The sequence below is a fragment of the Dromaius novaehollandiae genome, chromosome 2, assembly GCF_036370855.1.
Source record: "Dromaius novaehollandiae isolate bDroNov1 chromosome 2, bDroNov1.hap1, whole genome shotgun sequence".
NCBI lineage: Eukaryota > Metazoa > Chordata > Aves > Casuariiformes > Dromaiidae > Dromaius > Dromaius novaehollandiae.
In genome coordinates, this window is record NC_088099.1 from 97,475,341 (window position 1) to 97,494,878 (window position 19,538).

The following is a 19,538-nucleotide window of genomic DNA, read 5'->3' on the forward strand; positions in this document are numbered from 1 at the left end:
GGGACACCAAAGTGACAGAATGCATTGACAATGAATGCAGCCCTCTTTCAGCTGGTGATGGATTTTCTGCAGATCGTATCAGCAGACAGAGCACAAATGAGATGCAGTGTGTTCCTTCCCTGGAAGAGAGCTGCGGTTTCTGAATTCTATGCCTGGAATTTTTGACTCTTTTTTGCTTGCTTTGCTAGTCTGGTGATGCTATCAACTTCACGAGAGCTTTTGTTTAGGGTGTTGTTTTCTTTTTTTTTCTCTCTCTCTCTCTCTCTCTTTTTTTCCATCCTCCCTCCACTCCCAAGCCTCAGTATTTCCTTTCAGGCTTTGGCTGAATGTAAATGAAACTTTCTGCCTGCCAAGAGTTGTTATAAATAAAAAGAACAACAGCAAAACCTCATTTAAATGTTAAACAAAAACTCTGGTCTAACCCTAGCTCAATCATGCCCTCTGGGTTTGTCTAGTTGCAGAGTGCTACAGTTTTCCCACATGTGGTAGCCACAGTGACAGTACAGAAACATTCAGGGAGGTTTAAGCTAGTTGAAATGCTTGTAATAATCAGATTTTGGCAACATTAGTACTCAACACAGGCTAATTAACCTTACCTTTTCAGGTAGGGTTGCTGAGCTCTGTGCTGACACAACTGTACTTCTGTTGGTTCACAGATAGCTTGGGGTATGAACTACCCTACGTTACACAGCAGCCACCACATGACTGCAGTTTAGATGTACACCTCAAGTAATGATAGCAGGCTTGACTGAAAGGGCCTTGCTGTTTTCCCATCTCCCAAGGGAGAACAGTGAAAAGGAGGCAAGGTCACAGAATGGGAGCATTTTGGCCTCTGACCAGGAAGGATGTATACTGCAGTCCTTTTCAGGCAAGCTTGCTAGTAGAGCCCATTTAAAATTTCTGTAACTTCAGATTCAAAGACTCAATTATTACTAAGGCCCTCACCTAGTGTCTATTAAAGACTTTCACTGATTAAGTGGGCAGCTGGAAGAGTCTGAAAGGCCAGAGTCTGCAAGCAAATAGTATGTTTCCATGGATGACACCTTTGATTTCAATATTCACATCCAAAGCACTATTCAGCATAGGCTCTGACCTAGATGACTTTACCTGGCCTAAGGTACTCTTTCCCATGAAATAGCCTTTCTCTTCTGTAATTAACTGTAAAGAGATGTATGAGGAGTTTCTTCCCTATATCATGTTTTCCTCCCCTACTCATCCCTCCTCTCCAAAATCCTTTTTTGACCTATAAACAATGTACTAAAGACAATGTTTTCAATGAATAAAACGTCATTTTGTTTCACTTTTTAAAATAATTTTATAAGAAAAAGGTGGGAAGATTCAAAAAAGTAAAGCAGTGTATTTCAAATACACTTTTACATTCTGAAAACATTGATGGAATTAGTTTTTCACTGTTTTTCCAGTGCTACTTTCAAGCTTCCTTCTCACTGCCACTTACTTGCAGAGTACTCAGGGATACAAGTCTTCACCAAGCCTGACTCTTAGTTTCTCTGACAAATGCTCATGCTGTGAAAGAAGAGGCATTAGGTTCCCCTGGGTTGAGCAAGCTGTCAAACTTCCCCAGAGAAGTTTCCATAGAAGGAAGCTACTTTAAAACTGGTTAAAGTGAGGGCTGTTACTCAAGGCCCTGGTGCTCTCATTAGAGAGGGGAGGAACCATTTAAAGTCAGGAAGCTGCAGTATATGAAAGTCATGAAATTGAAATTGAACGCATCTTTTGCCAGCTGGTTTCACACCCCCAGTTGGCAATCCACAAAGGTTTAGAGGGGGAATTAAATCCATTTTTCAGCAGAAATAACTATTTTTGTGATTATCATATAGATTCCATGAGCTACACTTTGGTCCTATCAAGACAGGCAGGCAGCTGCATGAGAGGTGGAAAGAGAGAGAAAATGATTGAGATGAAATCACCACCAACAACTATTGCAGGAAGAAAGGCAGTGCTGGATTCCAGCCACAGTACTTCTGCAACCTGGTTTGAATGGGCCTGATGGGATGCCATAATGGAACCCACAAGGAACAAGGTATGTGAAAAGCTGTCTGACATGGGCTCTATTTCAAAGGAAAAATACAGATTCCTTCCAGGCTCTAATTGCTTTTATTTTACTTGTTTTGCTCTTGGGGCTACATTTGCCTTTGATAAAATGAGATTAAAAGAGTAGAATCAAATAACACTCTAAAACAGAGTCAAGTGAGAAGAGCTTAGAGAGAAAAGCATTTGTCTCAGTGTCAGTCTTAAAACCAGCTGACAGGCTTGAATAGAGTCAATGACTGAAGTTTCTTATCAGTGTGTAGGGTGCAGTTATCCTGTTCTTACTTGTTTTTTTTTCCAAAATCACTGGCCTTCTTAGCCCAGTAAGCATTATTAGTGTGAAAATGGAGTGGTATCCAATTTTGGTCAGGAGGTTGCTGCCTTACTTCACAACTGATGACTCAGCTTCCAGCTTTATCAGCTCTGGGCACAGTCTTACCCTCCAAGTACAAATGCTGCAACTGAGTTTCCAGCTGCAGAGCAAATCTGTTTTATGTATCAAAGGTCAAGATCAAGTCCTTAGCTGTGAACTGCAGGAGTAAAAATACTTTCTGGCAATTGGAATTCTGTTGTCTGGTGTACCTTCTTAGCCAACTACTGTGGCGCCTGCTGTTTCTGATAGCAGTTTCCCCATCCTCTTTTGGATTACTGGAAATTCATCCTTGTGCAAAGAGCCCATGTATCTCTCAAAGTACCATTTAGGTCCTGCTGTGATTATTTAAGAAGTGCCTGAGAGCCTTATAGGGAATCAGCACTGGAATGAACTACAGATTAGTTTCTATTTACTGCAAAGTACCAGAAGGTGTCATAGCCTAACATCCCTGGCAGGACAGCAGAGAACTGTAGCACTGCAGCTACCTCGCCACTGGTGTGAGTTGGGTGCTCAGAACAGCTCTGGCTGCCCACGTAGTAGGAAAGTAAGTGTATTTATGTTAAAACAGAGAAAAGGGAGGCTAAGAGGGAGAGAATAAAATACATGTGTCCTTTTTGAGCTCTTTTAAAGACTGCACTAATTTAGCCAGGAAAAAAGGAGGAGACCTATCCATAATGGCTAGGAATTGCTTTAGTGGTTACTGAATACTAGAGAGAAGAATTGCTTTTCTACCTGAGAGGTGGCATATCAGCTCTTGAAGGGTCACTATCAAAACTCCCTTGTACCATCCTGTTCCTCTAAAGAACCCACCTGTGAATATTTGTTCTGTTGTGAAATAGAAAAAAATACGGACAAATTATGGTTCTAGAGGCTAGTCCTTTGTAACTCCACCTTAAAGATTCCACTGATTTATCCAGCAAAAAGGAACAGAAATATCCATAGTATCTGTGTTGTTGGCTTATCAGTTATTGAATGCTATAGAAAAATGCTGATCAGTGGTACACAACCTTTTCAGAACCCATATGTCATTCTGACAACTTTCTAGGACCAAGGGGAGCAGGATTAATCTGCATACATATTAACATAAATTTATATAGGAATCAAATCAGAGATGAATGTGCACAATTGTTATTATTGTGTATTTACAATAAACTGCACTGTAAGTGTTGACAGCACTTTACAAAACAGAGAGGAAGAAAAAATAATTCTATGAGGGCTGGAGAGTAAATGAAGCACCATTTCCCTGAAAATGGTTCACCATGCCTTCCCAAAAGTTTCATAAGGCCACAGGCATTGACAAGTGCAACTTTGAGTCTATCAGATAACTGCTATGTTTGCATGAATGGAAAAATAAGTGTGATCTTCCAAAGGAGGAAGGTGCTGTGGTCTGTCATTTGGAAGGACCCTGATTTTGTAGGGGACAGAGATAAGGGTTTTGGAATTTCTGCACGTCCTTCAAAGTTGTATCTGACCACCTATTTTTTACTTGTCCACATGATTTCCACCTCTCTGAGTTCTATACAGTAACAGGGAAAGGTTCACTTATCTTATATTTCTGTCAACTTGCTGATTAACTATTTACCCACTGGAGCTGGCATCTCTGGGTCCGAGGTGAATTCTGAGCCTGTGCTGGAGGAAGAGTTGCTACACTGCTGCAGATCTGAGGGCAAGACAAGGCAAATGACTTTCTCATCCTGGGACATAGCAAACTGGTGCATAGTAGGGTTACATGTACAACTCTTTTATGCTGTTTCTTTCCTAAAGAAAGGACCCCCTCTAAAAAGACCTTTAAGTAGATGCTCTTTTGATGTAGAGCAGGAGAAAAAAATATTCCAAATTTGTTTGTTTTTTTTTTTTAATAACCAGCAGTGGGCATTGACATTTAATAAAATGGCCTGTGGCATCCCTGACCATAGAAGATCCTGGGAAAAGCTCCAAACTGCCAACACAATTGCTGGATAAGCCAGCCTAAGGGACCTGGAGAAATGTCTCCTTTAAATTTCAGCCGTGGTGATGCTGTGCATTCATTACCAAAGAAGTGGAAGAACCGTATGATGTGCTCTGAATAAATTGCTCAGTGTACTTGTTTAGATCTTGGAGTTAACTCTTATTTAGACCATTATATTCAATGCCTTTTCTCTTGGGAAAGTGCAGAATAATAAGGAAAAGGATGCAAGGGCAGAGCACAGCTCTTTCTGTGCTATTTTTTGGGGGGTCATGTTCAGGATAGGAAAGTAAATGAATTAAACCTTAAAACCATACACCTGTCAGTTCAGATAAATCAGTTTAGACCCAGGGTCACACGTAGCAGCTCTGGCAACTTCTTGTTTAGAACTAAGTGGATTCCAACTATGGTTTGAGGGTCAGATGCGATACAGGTGTAAATCAGAGTTAGCCCCTGCAACCTTCAAAGAAAATACACAACGATGGGAGCCCAGTATTCTTCAGAATGTCTTTTGGCAGATGTCTGACCTCCCTCAGGACTTATGAAAGCAGCTGTTAGTTAGGGCTCAGAGTCCCAAGTGGTTTGCCATGGCAGCTTAGTCATCCTGCATCAGCTGCTGCTCATATATGAGCTCTTAGCCTGTAGCAAATACAAAGTAATGCAGTAACTTATCCTAATCTTCTTTCACTCCAGGTTATCTCTGTGAGTCTAGGTCCTATGAGGAGAGAGAAATGATGGCCTTTTTAGATACTTTTCCAGTGGGCCACACCTCAGGGTATAACTGCACAACAGGAATAGGAGACTGATTTGGTAGCACATGTCTCCTTATCCAATTCTTCTGGGCTGTTTAGTTTAAAAGCTTATCTTTTATACTGTGTAAGTCACTTTGCTATTGGCACTGTAATACAGGGGAACAAAAAAATCCTACTGCAAATCTTGAGACAATTATTGGCCACACTAAAACATGTTCATGCATTATATCTGAACAAAAAATCATAAATAATGTTATCCCTGTGAATCAGAGTAAACCCAACTCAGGGCTTTTGCCTGCAAATCATCTCATAAATTATTCAGCCAGTTCCAATTTTGGGTGACTTACTGAACAAGTTTTGGGTCATAAATAGATATATCCTAAATTAGGCCAGTGACAGGGTGGATTATATAAGGACTTTCCCTGCAGAGACCCAGGTCCTAGCCCCTTCTGCAATAAATACTTAAATATTTTTAGAGAGAACGGGATAAATTCAACAGACTGGGAAAGCTTCAGTTTAGAATACACTGTAGCCTAGTAGAAAAATTTCCTGGGAGAGAGGAGTTCTGTTCTCTGCTCTAAACTGGGCAGAGGAGGGAGCCAAATCCAGTCTCTAGTCTCACAGGGCATGGGTACAGCTGCCAATAGACCAAAAGTACTCAGACCAGGAGTGCCACTTTCTGTGAGGCACCTCGTCTAGAAGGCATGTTCTGGGAAAACATAAGATAGGCAAAGTAATCCTTAGTTTGTGAAATGGCAGATAAAAGCATCAAGCTCCTTACAGCCAGTATAACAGACATCTCCAGAAATGTAAGGTACTTCTGCTGTGTAATGTTAGGCATCTATAGGCTTAGCTGACCAAATGGGAGGGGCCTTGAAGATCAAAATATGAATTCAGACACCAAACACAGTAGCCAGTTCCTTTAAGCTATTTGTGAGTTTAGGACGATATGCTTTTATGTTTCTCATAATCTTTTCAGTTCTTTCCCCGGATTGCTATTTTGAGCTAACCTCAGTACCCACAAAGGGCTCCATGACCCATCCACTGACTGCTGAGTTTGCTGTGAGACTAACTGCAACTCTGAGCATGGTTTTCTCTCCCATCTGGCAGCAAAAATGAACTGCTGCTGACTGAATGACCACTGATTCTCTTGGAAGCAGAGCTTTACAAACAGCAACAGCCAACTCTGTCACCATTTGTGAGGATTTGTAGCTTGGGCCCTGAGACATCTGGCTGAGATATTTACGGAGTCCCGTATTACACTCACTGAGGCTCTGCGTTCACATCTGGAGTCTAGACTGAGTGACTCTATGGGCTGGCCTTCAAGCCTCTGTACAGCTCATGTCCCCCTTGTTCTCTCACTTTGTCTTTTTATTGCTTTATTGGTTTATTTATTTGCTGTAGGTGCTTCTATCTCATCTCCTCAGGCATTTCTGTCATGGCCACTTGAGAGCTTGGATGAAGAAGAGCAGCAACTGGAAGATACCAGGTGAAAAACAGATGGACGGGTAAGGAGAAAAGGCTGTGCTGCAGCAAAGCTTCGATTGTGTGCTTATGGTAATGGTGATGCCTGGCGATGGATTATGCTGTTTCTTCTGGGTTCTACAGCGGCGATTATGAGAAATGACAGTGCTCAGCTGCATGGGGTTTGCATTCAATACATGTGACAGGGAACAGGAGTGGCTGTAAGCTTTTAGAAGAGGCCATATGGTTGAGCCAGGCAGAGAAGAGAGCTGCCCATTACCTTGGCTTAGATCTATCAGTGGGCCATCGGTACAACCTGGGTCATCGCAGAGCTGCTGTAAGTGAAGCTGTAACTCAAATTGGTTAGAGTTATTCTCTGGCTGGAGATTGTTACCATTCGTTGTCCCCAAGGATGAATAGCATGGGGTCAAGGCCTAAAACAGAACATAGTGGATAGAGTTCAGTAGCCTAAACGTGGAGATCTAAGGTGTCTGAGATGGTGGCATGGGGTTGGTAGATGTTGCACAGGTCCTGTGGGAGGGAATTAGGGCATCTAAAAGAGACATCCAGGTTTATGAAATTAATCCCTTCCATTATTTCTTACTTTTTGCCTTTATGCTTAATTTTGTATCATGTTTTGAACATTGGAAGCTGAGAGATTTAGCCCTGTGCTGGTTCTGTACTTATGCAACAGATGAACTTCCTCAACAGATGAACTTCCAGTTGATCTGAGCACTAGTAATGCTAATGCTGCTGCTACCCACATTGGGACCAAATATTTCTGAATGTTGCTATTCTTATTCTCATCCTCTCTTTATTTCTTTTCCTCAGGCCTTTCGTCTATTAGTTCTACTTGCTCTTCTGCCTGCCCCATATCCTTCTTGTAACAGTTTTTCTTTGTTTTAGATTTCTTGGTTGCCTTCTGCCTGCCCCATATCCTCCTTGTAACAGTTTTTCTTTGTTTTAGATTTCTTGGTTGCCTAACAGGCCTGCCTACCACTGCCAGAGAAATACTGCTAGGAAGTCAAGGGCTAAGTATTGTTGACAACAGTGGGGTTATGACCTGGAAATGTAGTGGAGAAACTGAATGGGCTAATAGTGAAAATGTATGTAGCAGCTGAAAAGATGGGTACTATGAATATACCAGTGTGTGTACATAGATCTCTATGTATTTGCTTATAGATAAGCCAGAATCTACATTAAAAGAATGTCACAAACACAACAAATTCAAGGACTCAAATACAAATCAGTTCAACTTTTAAAGAATGGTAAAAAAGGATTTGAGATATTCTCTGTGCACTCGAAGTAGCTAGCAACAGCACGATGGCAGTTCTAAGTAAAGGGCTTTAATCAGAGTATATAAAAAGCCTGGAATGATGTTTGAACAACATGTCCAGCTCCCAAACATTGTCTCTTTCCTGCTATCAGTGACACCCATTGTGCAATAACAACGTTTGCACAGAGATGCGTCCTGCTTTGCACAGAGAGAATATACTGAAGCAGCCATATGGCTGCACTAGCCTTGGCTAGAAGAGTCCCTGAGGGCCCATCTGCCAGTTGCTTACTGATGTAGAGCTGCTGCTGCTGCTAATAGGGTACATGCTCCGGCTCCAAGTTGAACTAGACAATCCCGGGCACAGTCAGATGTGCTCACAGGGATCAAGTTCAAGCCTGTTTAAGAAGTTAGTTCCCGTCAGTGCTGATTTAAGCTAAGGAGTTTTGCTGTGTATTGGAAAGGACTAGGAATGCTCACAGAGTCAGCTACTTCATCTTGGCTGTCACAGTGGTGATTTCAACAGAGCCAGGGGAGTCGGAAAGACAACAAACAGCTGAGATCTGTAACGTCCTAAATCATGCAGACACAAGCTGCAAGAGGTGTATTTCCATTAGAGGTATGCCTGCTTGTACATACCAAAATTATGCTCTTTCAAAGTAGTTTAGGCAAGAGGTGCCTAAACTTCTTTGAAGGTGTGGATCTTTGTTCCACACTGGAAATGGTTGTTGTTGGTTTAACATTACTGGAGAGCAACTGCAGCAGGCAAAATGACAGGATGGGTGAGGCTAGAAAACACAGATTTTTGCTGTAGAGATTTACGTATCATCGTTGGAGAGCAAACGTAAATTTTCCCCACTCTACTGAATGTTCTTACAGGAGAGGAAATTAAAAAATGATCATTGCAAGGTTCAATAGAATGTAAATACACTAATAATTAGGCAAAAGTATATTGTACGTGATATCTGTGTTAATGTCACCCAAACTCATCGTTAGCCATGCTCCTTCTAGGAATATTCCACATGTGCTAAGCAGGATACACTTTTGTGTGAATACTATTTCACACCATCCGGTATAACTGAGATCAGCTATGTGGTCTTCCAGGCTTGGGAGTCAGAATTGGCTAAGTATCAGAATAGTCATATTGCGAGACTGTTGAGCATAGCTCTTCTGTTTCCCAAAATTGTTCAGTTCCTTCACCAGAGGAGCTTGCATTACAGAGCAGGAAATGCAACTAAAGATCTTCTTAGTGACTGTCACCTCCTGGAAGTATTAATTCCACATTCCCATGGAGCAACTGAGTTCTGGAGTGGCAGTTCAGCTGTAACTGTTCAACTTTTTCCTGAGAGATTCTCAGTGAGGGCACCCTTATGCAGATCCAGCACCCTTAGGCAGATGCACAAAAGTGTTTCAGTGTCTAAGCCCTAAGTAGGCCCCTGAGCTATAACAGAAACCAAATGCTGAGATTCTCATTGGCTGATGTCAACAGGAGTTAAGATATCAAAAAAAAAAAAAAAAAAAAAAAAAAAAGGCACAGTAAGTAGGTATTTACTCTGGCTTGGACACACTATGGTGAAGCAAAGATGACTTCTTTCTGGAATGTATTGTTCTGTTTTCTAAGTGATCATACTATAGTGAAAATGCAGGTGAAGAAACACAAGGAAAATGGCTTAAATCTTGTTACCTTGGCAAGGCTCCCATTGACCACAGTAGAATTTTACCTTTGCATGCATTAAGAGAACAGCAGGATCTGGACAGCTGGTTGCTTAGTTTGGTTGCTGGTGTTTCTAAACCTATAATAAGGCTGTGCCGAATGCAAATATTTTTTAATCTGAATACAGAGATCTTTTACCATTGCTCAAGGCCTCTTGAAGGCAATGCACACAACATACAAATGGAAGCTGTAATCTATAATGCCACAAATCCTTTAGGAGGATTATCTCTGTTATCTCATCTGACATCAGAGAATTACATGTAATATAGACACATAAATGGCTTAGCCACAGAAAGATCCTTTAGAAAAGAATAGGAGAGAGGAAGTTTTGTAAGTTTGTAAGCAGGGGAGAAGAGGGAAGGCTGTTCAAGTGAGAAATGGATCGGAGCTAAAATCTTGTTTGGGCTCACTGCAGACCTTGCTTACTTCAGAGAATTTGAAAAGCGAGCTGAGTCCACCCTGTCTTGGTTTGCATGTAGTCATTTACACCCCTGCAAAGGCTGGATGCCAAGCATGCTTGTGCCTCCACTTCCCTTTGGCTGTCCTCAGCCAATTTGCATGAATGTCAGGCTATGCAAAGAGTAAGGCAATGAAGGATTCAACCCTGTAGTTCCATGCTGGTCAAACGAAAGCCTTGGATTTGAATAACTTGAACTCAGGACAGGATCGTTTGACCTATAAAGCTCAGCAGCACAGCTAGACAGAAGATTAACTCATTGCAAGACCAGCCTAGATTCATCTTTCAGAGTTCTTCTCTCCTACTGCCTTCTTCTTTATGGGACCTTGATGGTTTCTTCAGAGAGAAAACTGGTAAATATGATGTGATTTCCTGTTGTCTGTGCCTTTTGTTATGCCTCCTACCTGTCTTGTCTCTTTTTCCATGCAGGAAAATGAGATTCTAATCTAGTCTTATCCACTTGCTCTAGTTACCTGCTAGTTATCTCTCCTTCTCACTTAGATATCACCCTACTTTTCCCCTTAAATTTTCTCTCTGGCTTTTTTTTCTTTTTTTTACTAAAAATAGAAGTAGCTTTGGTTTTTCCCTTCTTAAAAATACTTATCTACCAGAATATCTTCCCTCTCCAGTTACCAACCAGTTACCAACTCTTTCCTTCCTTTCATCTCTAACAGCACAGAACGTGTTGTTTATTACCTATGCACCGATGTCAGAGGTGCTGTCCCGGACCCTCTCTAATCCAGCCTCTACACTTCTCATCTATCTGAAACCACTCTCACCAAATTCTCTAATGATGGTAGGACAAAAAGAAGGGAAAGGACATCTTGGCATACCTTGTAATCTGAAATACCTATTTTATATTCTCCTGTTTTGGGAGCTGATTAAAAACCCACTGAAACTAATGAAGTGTTTCCAATAATGTAATGATCTTTAGACCAGGACAGCAAAATTGCACATTGTGTGAATTAGGGTTCAAGAAGGAATTCCAGTAGTTTGTGTATACATGGCTCATTTCCTGTAGCTTTCACACTGTCCTTTCCACTCCACTGACCTCTGTCTGATCGTATACAATCTCCTTTATATTCACTCTTATAGGATAAGTAGTTGGATGTGCATAGAAGAATGTTCCATTTTCTGAAAGAATTTCTTGGATTCCCTGAAGAGATTAGTACAGAATTTTAATTAGGGGCATTGGCAGAGTTCCCAAATGCTGGTATGTTAGGCCATGGTTTTCATTTTCATCCCCCATTTTGGTTCCTCTACAAAGCGTAGGATTTCAGTGGAAGTATGAGAATGATGACTAGTGAGTGATGCATGTTTTGTCCCTCCAATTTTTGTTCCTTCCATTGATATGGATGAGTCACGATTAGCAGCAAAGTCCTGTCTTTTCCTACCAGAGACTAGTGATATTGCCCAGTGTGCTGAAGACAACTGTCCAAAAGATGTCAGTGTTTGAAGTGACCAGTAAAGCTTCCACTAAAACTCTGGAAGGCATACAGGATGCAAGTGTCATTAATTAAGTTCTAAGAGCCTACAGTGCTGTGGGAACCTGGCATAAAATACACAAGCTGAACTTTGTTTGCAACTTCCTTCTATTTAGGGATTCATTAAAGGGCTGAAGCATTTGTAGTCATTTCAGGACCCAGTGCTAGAATAGCTGATTGCTGGCTTGGTCTTTTGTATACAGCGTAACACATGAAAGGACTGTGATCAAAGAATGCAGGTGCTGTTGAGGGCAATGAGAATGCAAGTATGGTGATTGCTTGCCAGATACAATATATAACTTTACATTTAGCTGCACTTTGCTTTGGTCCATGAGTGGATTTTGTAGGAATTGCTCAATGATTTTGACTGAAGTGGCTTAAATGCATTGTTTAAGCAGAGCCAAAAGTTTATACCTCTTCTTTCATCTTCCTCCTGCTTTTTTTTTCCCCCTTCTAGCACCTGAGGGAAACATAACCACTGGCGCAGATCAAACTTAGACTAAGGCTTTAGTAAGTTAAATTGGTTTCACCTTCCTTAGCATGTTAGAGGTGGCTATCACAGTTCATTTCTCCTGGATCCATGGTTTTGTAGTGGAGGAGAACCAAGCTACACAGTACAGCTTTAAGTACCTTCACAGTGAGACCTTAAGAAACTATAAATAATTAATCTTATGACCGTATTTGCCATACCTAGATTTTCTTCAGTTTCTGCTGTAACTGTTCTCATCTTGTCAGTCTTTTCTTGCTTTGTTAATGGAATGTTCTCACCAAATGTCAAAGAGAAGTCTATGCCAAAGCATTCTTTTTAACAAGCATCCTATCTGATCACCCCCCAAAAATAGCAGGAGCCATATGAAACAAGTGAGGTTGTGGACCCTGTCTTGGAGAGCATGCATTAAATAATACGGCCTTCTGTCACCCCTTTTTTGGAGGGAGGGGTTAAAATCTGTATTTGCAGGCTGAGAGCAGGTGTCTGTGAGGAGATCCCATGCTGTGACATGAATGCAGCGCATTGCTGATGAAATGGCCACAGGAAGACAACATGGACCCCTCCCAGCATGATCAGGAGAAGCTTAATTAAGTTCTGTGGTTAATTTTAAAGTGAGTATATGTCTGTGCATGTTTTAGAAGAGCATTAAGAAAATTGAAAACATGGCTATATTGCATGGTCTTCATGATTCCTCAAGCAGATTGTCTTGTTTGTTGCATGGTGACTCAGAAGTGAACGCATGCAGCTTTAGGTAGATGGGATTTGGTAACTGATCCAATGTGGTTTTAGAGTTTGTCTGTTAGCTGCGGACATTTTTTTTCTTTGGCAGCAGGCAGCACTGAACCTATGCACAGTTGTTATAGTTGTATTTATACATATGAGAGCATAGACTACAAATTCCCTATAATCTTGTTAGAACTTTCATCACAGAAGGTTAAAAAAAATGGGCAAGACTCAGAGAAAAGATGAATGTTTGGGTTAAAATGGTGAAAATAAAAATACAGTAGTACTGATGACAACACAGCGCTTTGCCTTGTGTTATTGTGCTTTTCCACTGAGGAACTTAAAATGTTCTTCTAATTTCTATGAAGCAACTTAAGAAATGTTTTATATATGCATAATTGTGTCCATTGTAATAATGGTTAAGCAGAGAATTGAAAAGTGAAGCCACTCGCTCTGACAATGCAGTGAGTCAGTGATGAAACTGTAAAGTTAAGACTAAAGTCTCCATGTCTGTCTTAACGCACAACATGTGGTGAAAAACTGTAGCCTAGCTATATAGGGATTGATGGAGTGATGAAGAAAAGCTTAAGGCTTCATAAACACCTCTGGGTTTTTTCCATATAAGAATTTTTGTTCTTTTTTTTCTTGTATTTTTTTAACTCAAAACAGGCTAGGTCCTTCTCAAACATGAAAGAAGGCTGCATCTGTCCTGCGAAATTCATTAGCCAAATTGGACATAAAATAGTGAGGGGCTGAGAAGAAGGTAATAAGAGGCAGGGGTGTGGGGGGAAACATGGACAAGGATAGCTAGAGACATTTTTCTGCAAGGGTAGCTGATTGAAACAATGGTATAGTGCCTCGACTAATATGGAGCTAATTAAAACTGCACAGGACAAAACACTTCCAAATATACTATAGGGAACAATCTTTCTATGGTAAATCCATCCCTGATGGAATTCCACTGACTTCAATAGGTTTTCATCAGGGATGAATTTGGCCTGATAACCTAATAATTCTTTTCTGTCTCTAATTTCTAAGGACCTATTGTCAGAAGTATAGCAGGGAACTTCAGTCTGGCTTTCGAAAGTGCTGAACACCCAAAACTTCTCCTGAGGTCTCCAGGAATTACAGGTACTCAGTGCCACTGCAAATCAAAGCTGAATGAACTGTGTCATGTTTTGCTTTCTGCACAGTGCCACCACATCTGCAAAAAGACTCTAACTTCACCTCCTCAGCCTTTCGAGGAAGGAACTTTCTGTGCATAGATACACCTGACACAGTGCAAAACAAAGCTTAGCAAAGGCCTCCAGGCACTAATACAGTAAATTAATTAGTAACAGCAACAGTATATAATATTAATAAATTCATAGTATATGCATTTGTGAAGCAATGGGGAATATTACTTGGGCTGGTTATGTATAGATGGGCCTATTTTTCTTACGCGGTTCCAGCTGACTGCCCATGATCTGATTTGTCAGATAAGTCTTCTACAGTGTGTTCATGGTTTTTGTGAACTTACAAAATTTGTGTTTTTATGAATCTGTAAAAGCCATGTTCGGAAACAAGCAAAAATAAAAACTAATGCATCTTATTATTGCCTGCAGCACAGAACAAGCGACTCTTCATTCTTCAAGCACTACAGATTCATGTGCTTCTAATAAAATCTCTGTGTGCCCATTGAATTTACACTGGGAATTATAGTTGGCATCTGTGAGGTGACCAGGACTATCTTGTAAAACCATGTCAAACTTGTTTTGAAAGGTCCAGAACAAATACAAAACATGCTCTTTGGAATGTTTTCCCTTTTACTTCACTGTTATTGTAAAGTCTGGGGTTCTTTGGTTTCCAGTCTATAGAAGACGTACACCATATAGATAATGATAGCATTTTAATAACATGCTTCTCTCTCACACTCAATTTCTTGGCTTTATCTAAGAAAAAAAAACCAGCCCAACAACAGAAAACCATAATGAGTTGTGCTCCAGTTTTATTCTGAAGGCTGTCTCTTTGAAGGGAAGATTCCTGGTTTATCTCTGTTACCTTAAAAACAGATCTGCTAGATTACTCAATGTTTGGTTTTCAAAAGGACAGCTCCTGAGGATCTTACAGAAATCCATAATACAACAGGGAAGAAATATAATAGACTGGTTTGGTTAAAAAAAAAAAAAAAAAAAAAAAAGAGGGGAAAACATAAATACAATATATTTGGTGTGAACTTTTCCCAGAAGATTGCTCGAGCCTCACAGTTCACTCACAACCAGAGTACAGTGATGCTGGGCAGCCTGCCAACGCTTGTTATTGCAGTAGTGTGTGAGCCAGTTCCCTGGTGAAGAAAGAGAGACTTTTCTTTGCCTTTCATAGGTGTCCCACACTTTTCTCTCTGCTCTGTCTGAACACCCTCTAGTTTTTCTTCACATCAAGGTGCTTGGGTGCATGCTACACTCTGCAGATGTCATGCTAATAGTTTCATATGTGGTACTTTCGCAGCTGAAGAGGACTGACACAGGGCCCCACTGCGCTAGAGGTTTCAGATAAACAGCTCTGCCTGACAGTCTAATGGTAAGACACCCTGTGATATGCTTAGTGAGGATGAGTAACACCTCCTCACAACAGAAGTATCTGGAAAGGGAGGCATTCCTAGGAGCGGGTGCCATGCTAAGCTGCATGTCTACACTGAATTTTGCAGCCAGATGTGAGCCAGCTCAGAAAAGCAGAATAGCCTGGTCTAAGCACCATGCTACACATGCTGGTGAGGTTTTCCAGTGACCCTGAGCACTGGCAGAGCTCACTTATGTCTGCAAAACAGCGCACAGGCATAGAGGAGTTAAAGGCTCACAGCCTGGCCCTGAACATATAGCAAACTGAGTATGGATGAAGGAGGCCTCCCACATTTTTGTATCTGTAGTCTACCTGGAACATCCAAGAACATTTCAGAATCAACAAACATGGCGTGGGGTTGTTTTTATTCCCCCCACACACAAACACACACCTCCTCTTCATGCTGATATGTTGCCTTGATCCCTGAAACTACAGCAGTCTCTGGGAAGCACTTAAACAGCCTCCACCAGAAGCATGCTGGGCTCCCAAATGTGATAAGAAGCTGATAGAAATGATCTAGGCATTAAAACAGCCTTAGTGGAAGAATGTTTAGTTAAATAGATACCATCTGTCCCTCAAAGTGAGCACATCCTTGTTCTGCCCTGGCCTGACCAGTATGAGCTGTTGCTCTTGTGGTGCAGTCCATGTGCGGACTGGTTGTTGTTCCCAGGACCTGGGGCGATTGTTTATGCAATGTGGACTTTATGAGAAACAGTTTCAGTTGCAGGATTTTTTTTTTTAAGGACTAGAGATCGGTAATGAAAACAACATTTTCGCCTAATACAGAAAAGTGCTGGACTGGAGCTCGGCTGAACACTTGTATTAGCCTGTAAAGCACATATCTTTAGGGAAGCCAAAGAGGGAAGGAATCCTGCAGAGCTAAAAGCAGTGTATGAATTACCAAGACAGCTTTCGTGTTAATAATGAACAGTGCAAACATTTTCCAGGGGACATGGATGGTTAGCACACATCATTGGCTTTACAGTTTTTAAATGTATTTTCTTTACCTCCTCATGGACATAGGTAGTGGAACAGAGCTTAGAGAGACTGGCACTACAGACACTTCTTTGAGTTACTATGCAGATGCCTGGGAAAGGGGTTAAAGACAAGAATTAGAGGAGGCAACTTGCTCTGAGAATGACTGAGCAAACTTTGAGACTTGCACTATTAAAGGCAGAGTATAGTCTACCTGGAGCTGAATCCTGCATCATCCCAGGGCCCCAAGAACAGTAAAATTATCACACTTCCCTGAAGAAGGACAGGTGGTAAAACCTGCAGTGGGGTATTCACACAATTTAGCTAATCTAAGCAAATTCAAAACAGCCAGTCAAAGTGAATCCAAGTATCTGCCTCTGTGAAATAGATAGGTCAGCTCCTGAATAAGGTGCCTGACCTGGATACCTAAAGGTCAAGGCCAAAAATCAACACCCTAGGGTAATAGGGTAGTGGATGTCAGAACCCTGAGTGCACTAATAGGCCTTACTGGCCCTGACCAGCTTTGCCTGGGGCCTCCACCTACACCCCCTGCCCATGGACTCAGGGTCCCATTTCAGCTCTGGCCCAGGCCTTCAGTCCCTGCCTAAGCTATGTTGTAAGTGTGCTTGTCTTTCAGCTTGTCTCTGGTCCTGCCTCCTGGATGGACCTTGGACCTATGCTTTAGGTGGCTTGTCTCCTGGCTAGACCTCTTAGATCTATGTGGCAGCTTTTCTCCAGCCCTGTGTCTGACCCCATCTCCTTTTGATCCTGACTGGAGACCCTAGATGGACCCTGGACTTGGTTCATCACCTACCTGTGTTTGTCTGGTACTGTCAATGGACCCTGTTACTGGTACTCAGCTCTGCCCACCATGTTCAGACCTGGTGAGACTGTGCCATGTCAGTGAGAGCACTTCCCCTGCAGTCATAGAGTAGCATCCTGTGAACTCTAGAGGGCAGTCACACAACATATAGGGGCATTATCTCTCTGTTTATAAGGCAATGCACATGAATGGTTAGTTGGTGAGAAGGGCTGGAGAGTCCAAAAGCCTTGAGGTGGGCAGCAGGATTGTCTCTTCTTTCCTCAGTTGCAGCAACTGCAATGTACAACAGCTGCTTCATGGCAGAGCAAAGGCTTCTCACCACGTCATCAGAGTGTGTGTCAGTTATCAACAGAGGAAGATGAGGGTGGACTATTTGCCTGTAGAATGAAATAGAGGCTATTCGTTTCCAGTGCAGTTACTGTTGTGTTTGATCTAGCCAAGGGAGTGGGAAGGTGCAGTGAGTTAAGTGCTCTGAAGGTCTGGACCAGCAGCAAATGAACAAGTGTCCTTGAATGTAGACCTATACCAAGAGAGTGATGTTTACCCAGCACTTACATAGGGCAGACCTTATAGTTAAAAATCTCCCATGGTATCTCACTGAAATGTGGGCCACTTTTCCCATCACAGCTGCTGTGGGGATCAGCAGTTGTATTTCTCAAAGTGAAAGATTTGAACTGTTTGGTCTAGTTCATCTGCAATGGGGTTTGGGCTTTAATTGCCTGAAGAAGCTGTGAAGCAGGGCAGCTGGCGTAAGAGCCTGAGATATCAGGGAAGGACATGGTTTCTCTCATGCCTCAGCATCTGCACAGGCAAGGAGGTCCCATGGACTCCCAAGAAGAGGCTGTTGATACTGCCGGGATTATGAAGGCTTTTGCTATTTTCCTTGAAGAGCTATAACTTTTGTGTGGTTTGAGAGTGAAGTTGCTATGCAAATCTGTGTTTCTTTCTCTTCTCATTACTTTTGATTATAAAGTATATCTATTACCCTGAGGGCATGTGCTTTTGAATAGGATGTTGAGGGCTGAGTGGTCTCGGCAGCGTTTGTAAGGCTGGAGCAGAATTGCAGAGGCCCACACTCAAGGAGGAGCAGCCAGAAAAGGGACCTTCACATGCAAGTGAACCCTGTAGTCGCAGAGTCAGAAAAACTTCCAGGATCTAACCCAGACACAGTTGGCTTGGGAACGCGTGGGATCCCCATCCAGGCCAATCACAACAGACTAGGGAGACTCAACAGAGTCTGCAGTACATGTACAAGCTGTGGAGGTTAGACGTGTATTACAGAACAATGTGTTTTGGAAGTATGTCCCAAGAAGCAAAGCATATTCTTGTACTTCTAAATCAGGAGGTGTTTCTGGTATAAGCAACATAACAAGAAAGTTAAATTGCTGGGAATTTTTTTGTTTTGATTTCTACCCCACCCCACTTCCAGGATAGAGCATGGCACGTGAGTCTCTGCTTGTAAACAACTTGAAACAAAATGGCCACTGATTTGCACAGAGGGGCACAACGGTTAGGTATGTGGATCTGTGAAAGGCATTTCAGTTCAGTGGCTACCTACATCGCCAGGAAGCAGTAAGAGCCCAGGAGGGCTCTTAGGAGGAGAGATGCCTGTGGAAATGATACCACTTTGATCAGTTTGAGTGACTAGGCAAGGAAAAACGAAAATGCTAGTAGAGTGAAGTTCTACCATGACAGTAAATTCTTATAGGTAGTAGAAATCATTTTATTAGTAGATAGAAGGATCTTAATGAAGAAGGTGTATTTTGCAGAGATGGGTTTTCTACTCATATTGAGAGTAAGGTGAAAGGACTTGACTGTAAATCTCCATTTTTGACTCTGAAAGTAATAGAATAAGATAAGGTATAAAGTTCAGACCTAAATGGAAGGAGTTAAAGAAGTGGAATCTTTTTTTTCCCTCAGTATGGTCTGAGACTTTTCTTTTCCTCTTATGACACAGCTCTTCACTACATGTGAAATACTTTGCTTCATATTTAATAATATGGAATTATTAAATATTAGTACATGCAGACCAGTACTAACAGGTTGTGCTTTATAAAGACCATGTAGAGCAGTGATGTTATTCAGAACAGTACTTGCTATGCCAACTTTTGATTAAAGCTCAAAAGCACAGCTCTCAGAGGGGAGCTGAAGCCTGCCAGCAAGTTGACTGTTTGTACATGAAACTGTTCAAATGCTCATAACTGTAATGGAAGGGCAACTGGACAAGACGTAAAATTCAGTTCTGTTATTTGAAATTTTCAGGATCAGTCCTTAGTAAGTCCTTAGTAGGCACACTTCTTCCTGTTGTGGAAGGATGAAATGAAACTTCTCTTTGATGGGTGTTTCAGCTCACTGGTTAGAAGGGCTGATCCTAGGACTGGTCTATTTTCATTGCATGTGTTACACAGATCTCCTTAA

At 41.7% G+C, this 19,538-nt stretch overlaps 1 long non-coding RNA gene across 1 annotated transcript in view; it reads left to right on the plus strand.

Annotated features, from left to right (window-relative positions):
- Positions 1 to 1,742: 1,742 nt before the first annotated feature.
- Positions 1,743 to 19,538, plus strand: part of LOC112991217 (uncharacterized) — a 53,772-nt gene continuing 35,976 nt past the window's right edge. Inside the window, exons 1-4 of the long non-coding RNA XR_010387815.1 lie at positions 1,743 to 2,041; positions 6,547 to 12,612; positions 13,763 to 13,855; positions 15,212 to 15,283. This is a non-coding gene — a long non-coding RNA (uncharacterized LOC112991217). The remainder of the gene's footprint in view (positions 2,042 to 6,546; positions 12,613 to 13,762; positions 13,856 to 15,211; positions 15,284 to 19,538) is intronic.